The sequence below is a fragment of the Oncorhynchus mykiss genome, chromosome 10 (genome assembly GCF_057628025.1).
Source record: "Oncorhynchus mykiss isolate SJ-2025 chromosome 10, ASM5762802v1, whole genome shotgun sequence".
Classification (NCBI taxonomy): domain Eukaryota; kingdom Metazoa; phylum Chordata; class Actinopteri; order Salmoniformes; family Salmonidae; genus Oncorhynchus; species Oncorhynchus mykiss.
This window is the reverse complement of record NC_143031.1, coordinates 84,518,412-84,525,657: the sequence shown is the minus strand read 5'-3', so window position 1 is coordinate 84,525,657 and position 7,246 is coordinate 84,518,412. Positions and strand designations below refer to the sequence as shown.

Below are 7,246 nucleotides of genomic sequence, written 5' to 3'. Positions count from 1 at the left end.
GATTTCAGTGCCAACAGCAATTGTATTTGAATTTCATAATTTTGAATTTGTATTAGGATATTGAATTTGAATTTATATTGCAAAAAAAATTGAATTTGTGTTGCAAAAATTGAATACGTGAATTCATAAATTGAACTTGTATTTCATGATTTGAAACTGTGTTGAATGAATATTGCATTCAGTTTTAAATGGTAAATGTAATTTAATATTCAAACTAACTATTTATTCTCTAAATTTAGATTCAAAACCAGAGACAACATCCTGGTAGTTTTTCCTCCAGGAAAGGTAGAGAACAGAATCAAACACTCTGTGGTAAACAGAAGTTCTATACAAACAGAGTGGTACAGAGAGAGGAGGGGCAGGAAATCGGAGAGAGATGGAAGAGGAGAGAGGGAGTGGAGGATATACGGGAGAGGAAAGAAGAAGAGGAGAGATGGAGAAGAGAAAACGGAAGTTAGCTGTACGAACAGAGTGGTACAGAGAGAGGAGGGGGGGGGGATCGCAGAGAGATGGAAGAGGAGAGAGGGAGTGGAGGATATACGGGAGAGGAAAGAAGAAGAGGAGAGATGGAGAAGAGAAAACGGAAGTTAGCTGTACGAACAGAGTGGTTTCTATCTGTTTCTGAAGCCAATGTGGTATGTTGAGTGTATTTTCTTCCTGTGAATGTGGCTCTAGTGTTTGAGCTGTTGGGGATATAAACTACTGTGTTATGACTGCATTCCTGAAGGCTTTGACTCTCCGAAACATGGAGAGGTAGGGGTAAAGTGACTAGACAACAGGATAGTCTCTCTTCCTTACCCCCTCTCAACTTCTCCCCTACCCTCTCCTCTTATTCTTTCCTCCTTCTCTCTCCTCCCCTCTCTCCTTGTCTCCTCCCCCTCTCTCCTCCTCCCTCTCCCTCTACTCTTCCCTCTCCTCTCCTCTTGTTTACCTTTATTTAACTAGGCAAGTCAGTTAAGAACAAAATCTTATTTTCAATGACGGCCTAGGAACAGTGGGGTTAACTGCCTGTTCAGGGGCAGAACGACATTTTGTACCTTGTTGTTAAGGTTTTCTTCCGAAGAAGGAGAGGAGGACCAAACTGCAGCGTGGTTATTTTTGATACATCTTTAATAAAGATGATATCGAACAATACAGAACACTAAACGTACCGTGAAAAAACCAAAACAGCCCTATCTGGTGCAAACAAACACGGAGACAGGAACAATCACCCACCAAACACTCAAAGAAGATGGCTGGATCGTCGCCGTAAACGGTCGCCGTGTCAAAACACATCATACGGGACACAATTTTAGAGGGATTTTAAATGATATTATTAGTAACCAATCAGATCAGTAACCAATCAGATCAGTAACCAATCAGATCAATAGGACTGTAGATGTTTTCAAAGTGAGGAGAAAAAGACAGGAAACTGTTGATATTTTGAGAGGAAACAAAAACTAAACAAAATACAAACAAATAAATATGGTTCCCAAGACAACGATAAACACCTGATTGAGAACCACTCCAGGCAACCATAGACTTTCCTAGACTACTCTACTATACCACAATCCCATTAACCTACCAAAAAAAAAAACCCAAGACAAAACACACCACATAAATAAACCCATGTCACACCCTGGCCTGAACAAAATAATCAAGAAAACACAAAATACTAAGACCAGGGCGTGACACTTGTCAGCTCTGGGATTTGAAATTGCAACCTTTCGGTTACTAGTCCAATGCTCTAACCACTAAGCTACCCTGCCGCCCCACCTCTTCTCTTCTCCATCTCTCCTCTTCTTCTCTCCTCTCCCGTATCTCCTCCGCTCCCTCGCTCCTCTTCCATCTCTCTCCGATCTCCCCCCCCTCCTCTCTCTCAGTGCTTGAAGAACAGATCAGTTTGCTGTCTGTACCTGGGTTCAACCACTGATCCAAGATAAGCGAGGGAGTTTACCTCACATCATAGAAGTAACAAAGTAATCAAATTTAAATGTTATTTGTCACATGCTTCATAAACAACAGGTGGAGACTAACGGCGAAACGCTGACTGGCGGGTTCTTCCCAACAATGTAGAGAGAAAGAAAATAAGAGAAAAATAGACTGAATAAATACACAATGAGTAACAATAACATGGCTATATACACGGGATACCAGGCAATAACATGGCTTTATACACCGGGTACCAGGTAATAACATGGCTTTATACACCGGGTACCAGGTAATAACATGGCTTTATACACCGGGTACCAGGTAATAACATGGCTTTATACACCGGGTACCAGGTAATAACATGGCTTTATACACCGGGTACCAAGCAATAACATGGCTTTATACACCGGGTACCAGGTAATAACATGGCTTTATACACCGGGTACCAGGTAATAACATGGCTTTATACACCGGGTACCAGGTAATAACATGGCTTTATACACCGGGTACCAGGCAATAACATGGCTTTATACACCGGGTACCAGGTAATAACATGGCTTTATACACCGGGTACCAGGTAATAACATGGCTTTATACACCGGGTACCAGGTAATAACATGGCTTTATACACCGGGTACCAGGTAATAACATGGCTTTATACACCGGGTACCAGGTAATAACATGGCTTTATACACCGGATACCAGGCAATAACATGGCTTTATACACAGGGTACCAGGTAATAACATGGCTATATACACGGGATACCAGGTAATAACATGGCTTTATACACGGGATACCAGGCAATAACATGGCTTTATACACCGGATACCAGGTAATAACATGGCTTTATACACCGGGTACCAGGTAATAACATGGCTTTATACACCGGATACCAGGTAATAACATGGCTTTATACACCGGGTACCAGGTAATAACATGGCTTTATACACGGGATACCAGGTAATAACATGGCTATATACACGGGATACCAGGTAATAACATGGCTATATACACGGGATACCAGGTAATAACATGGCTATATACACGGGATACCAATACTGAGTGGATGTCCAGGGGTACCAGGTAATAACATGGCTATATACACGGGATACCAATACGGAGTGGATTTGCAGGGGTACCAGGTAATAACTTGGCTATATACACAGGGTACCAGTACTGAGTCACATACAGGGGTACTAGGTAATAACATGGCTATATACACGGGGTACCAGTACTGAGTCGATGTGCAGGGGTACTAGGTAATAACATGGCTATATACACAGGGTACCAGTACTGAGTGGATGTGCAGGGGTACCAGGTAATAACATGGCTATATACACGGGATACCAATACTGAGTCGATGTGCAGGGGTACCAGGTAATTGAGGTTGATATGTTCATATACTGGGGTAAGGGGTAAAGGATAGATAATAGACAGTAACAGCAGTATACTGTAGGTAGGGGTAAAGGATAGATAATAGACAGTAACAGCAGTATACTGTAGGTAGGGGTAAAGGATAGATAATAGACAGTAACAGCAGTATACTGTAGGTAGAGGTAAAGGATAGATAATAGATAGTAACAGCAGTATACTGTAGGTAGGGGTAAAGGATAGATAATAGACAGTAGCAGCAGTATACTGTAGGTAGGGGTAAAGGATAGATAAGACAGTAACAGCAGTATACTGTAGGTAGGGGTAAAGGATAGATAATAGACAGTAACAGCAGTATACTGTAGGTAGGGGTAAAGGATAGATAATAGATAGTAACAGCAGTATACTGTAGGTAGGGGTAAAGGATAGATAATAGACAGTAACAGCAGTATACTGTAGGTAGGGGTAAAGGATAGATAATAGATAGTAACAGCAGTATACTGTAGGTAGGGGTAAAGGATAGATAATAGACAGTAACAGCAGTATACTGTAGGTAGGGGTAAAGGATAGATAATAGATAGTAACAGCAGTATTCTGTAGGTAGGGGTAAAGGATAGATAACAGACAGTAACAGCAGTATACTGTAGGTAGGGGTAAAGGATAGATAATAGATAGTAACAGCAGTATACTGTAGGTAGAGGTAAAGGATAGATAACAGACAGTAACAGCAGTATACTGTAGGTAGGGGTAAAGGATAGATAATAGATAGTAACAGCAGTATACTGTAGGTAGAGGTAAAGGATAGATAATAGATAGTAACAGCAGTATACGGTAGGTAGGGGTAAAGGATAGATAATAGACAGTAACAGCAGTATACTGTAGGTAGGGGTAAAGGATAGATAATAGACAGTAACAGCAGTATACTGTAGGTAGGGGTAAAGGATAGATAATAGACAGTAGCAGCAGTATACTGTAGGTAGGGGTAAAGGATAGATAATAGACAGCAACAGCAGTATACTCTAGGTAGGGGTAAAGGATAGATAACAGACAGTAACAGCAGTATACTGTAGGTAGGGGTAAAGGATAGATAAGACAGTAACAGCAGTATACTGTAGGTAGGGGTAAAGGATAGATAATAGACAGTAACAGCAGTATACTCTAGGTAGGGGTAAAGGATAGATAATAGACAGTAACAGCAGTATACTCTAGGTAGGGGTAAAGGATAGATAATAGACAGTAACATTAGTATACTGTAGGTAGGGGTAATAGATATATAATAGATATATAGATAATAATGTTATTGATTATGATGTAGATTGTTGTTATGATGTTGTTAGTAGTATATAGATAAGGATGTTATTGATTATAAATGTTATGATATTGATTATGATGTAAGTAGTATATAGATAATTATGTTATTGATCATAAATGTTATGATATTGATGATGATGTAGATTATTGTTATGATGTTGTTAGTAGTATATAGATAAGGATGTTATTGATTATAAATGTTATGATATTGATTATGATGTAAGTAGTATATAGATAATGATGTTTTTGATCATAAATGTTATGATATTGATGATGATGTAGATTATTGTTATGATGTTGTTAGTAGTATATAGATCATGATTATTGATTATGGTCTGTGGGTTAGAGAGAAAGTATAGTATTTAGTGCAGGTCTGATATACAGTAGAATGTGTGGATATGTTGTTAGTAGTATATAGATAATGATGTTATTGATTATGATCTGTGGGTTAGAGAGAAAGTATAGTATTTAGTGCAGGTCTGATATACAGTAGAATGTGTGGATATGTTGAGTGCAAATGAATGAATCAACCAACCAAATCAAAGCAACCAATATATTGTTAAATAAAGTAAGCCAATATTGTGTTATATCAATGACCTGAAAGGTTTTGTTGACAAGTGTTATATCAACGACCTGAAAGGTTTTGTTGACAAGTGTTATATCATATGTGTGATGTGAGTTCAGGTTATGTTGCTGTTATTGTTACTGACCCCTCCCAGATAAAGACCTGTTACTCTCTAGAAACCGTTGTGTAATCACATCACTATATGGTTTTAACTTCTTTCGATATAGGGGGCGCTCTTTTAATTTTTGGATAACAAAAACTTTCCCGTTTTAAACAAGATATTTTGTCATGAAAGGATGCTCGACTATGCATATAATTGACAGCTTTGGAAAGAAAACACTCTGACGTTTCCAAAACTGCAAAGATATTATCTGTGAGTGCCACAGAAGTGATGCTACAGGCGAAACCAAGATGAAATTTCAAAACAGGAAGTGAGCCAGATTTTGAATGCGCTGTGTTCCAATGTCTCCTTATATGGCTGTGAATGAGCTTACACTTTCTGTCGTTTCCCCAAGGTGTCTGCAGCATTGTGACGTATTTGTAGGCATATCATTGGAAGATTGACCATAAGAGACTACATTTACCAGGTGCTCCGCTTGGTGTCCTCCGTTAAAATGATTGCGTAATCTCCAGCTGCGTGCATTTTTCCATTTGGTTCAGAGGAGAAACCAAACTGCCACGAATGATTTATCATCGAATAGATATGTGAATAACACCTTGAGGATTGATTCTATACAACGTTTGCCATGTTTCTGTCGATATTGTGGAGTTAATTTAGAAAAAAGTTTGGCGTTGTAATGACTGAATTTTCAGTTTTTTTTCTTAGCCAAACGTGATGAACAAAACGGAGCGATTTCTCCTACACAAATAATATTTTGGGAAAAACTGAACATTTGCTATCTAACTGAGAGTCTCCTCATTGAAAACATCCGAAGTTCATCAAAGGTAAATGATTTTATTTGAATGCTTTTCTTGTTTTTGTGAAAATGTTGCCTGCTGAATGCTAGGCTTAATGCTATGCTAGCTATCAATACTCTTACACAAATGCTTGTGTAGCTATTGTTGAAAAGCATATTTTGAAAATCTGAGATGTTGTTAACAAAAGGCTAAGCTTGTGAGCCAATATATTTATTTCATTTCATTTGCGATTTTCATGAATAGTTAACGTTGCGTTATGCTAATGAGCTTGAGGCTATGATTACGCTCCCGGATAGGGGATTGCTCGACGCAAGAAGTTAATAAACTCACAGGTTGACAGGTCTGGTGTGATTTCAGTTTTTTATTTCAGTGAATATTGATAATGTGATTACATCAGCGACATCCGACAACAGAACAGAGACCGACTGGGATTCAACCCTTACAGATACAGACTGCTCTGCAACGGGCCCTCAGATTCTAGGATTCAACCCTTACAGATACAGACTGCTCTGTGGCTGGCCCTCAGATTCTAGGATTCAACCCTTAAAGATACAGACTGCTCTGTAGTGGGCCCTCAGATTCTATGATTCCTTCCTTACAGATACAGACTGCTCTGTAGTGGGCCCTCAGATTCTAGGATTCAGCCCTTACAGATACAGACTGCTCTGTAGCATGCCCTCAGATTAAAGGATTCAACCCTTACAGACACAGACTGCTCTGTAGAGGGCCCTCAGATTCTAGGATTCAATCCTTACAGATACAGACTGCTCTGTAGCGTGCCCTCAGATTCTAAGATTTAACCCTTACAGATATAGACTGCTCTGTAGCGGGCCCTCAGATTCTAGGATTCAACCCTTACAGATACAGACTGCTCTGTGGCGGGCCCTCAGATTCTAGGATTCAACCCTTACAGATACAGACTGCTCTGTAGCGTGCCCTCAGATTAAAGGATTCAACCCTTACAGATACAGACTGCTCTGTAGCGGTCTCTCAGATTACAGATACAGACTGCTCTGTAGCGTGCCCTCAGAATATAGGATTCAACCCTTACAGATACAGACTGCTCTGCACCGATCTCTCAGATTCTAGGATTCAACTCTTACAGATACAGACTGCTCTGTAGCGTTCCCTCAGATTCTAGGATTCAACCCTTACAGATACAGACTGCT

The 7,246-nt window shown here is 39.6% G+C and overlaps 1 protein-coding gene across 2 annotated transcripts in view; it reads right to left on the bottom strand.

Annotated features, from left to right (window-relative positions):
- Nucleotides 1-6,420: 6,420 nt before the first annotated feature.
- The window catches only part of LOC110515429 (dihydropyrimidinase-related protein 1-like), a 32,797-nt gene continuing 31,971 nt past the window's right edge, over nt 6,421-7,246 (bottom strand). For both annotated transcript variants that reach the window (XM_036934324.2, XM_090188210.1), the window contains exon 14: nt 6,421-7,246. This exon is cut by the window's right edge and continues 3,171 nt beyond it. The gene's annotated coding sequence lies outside the window, so the exon portion shown is untranslated.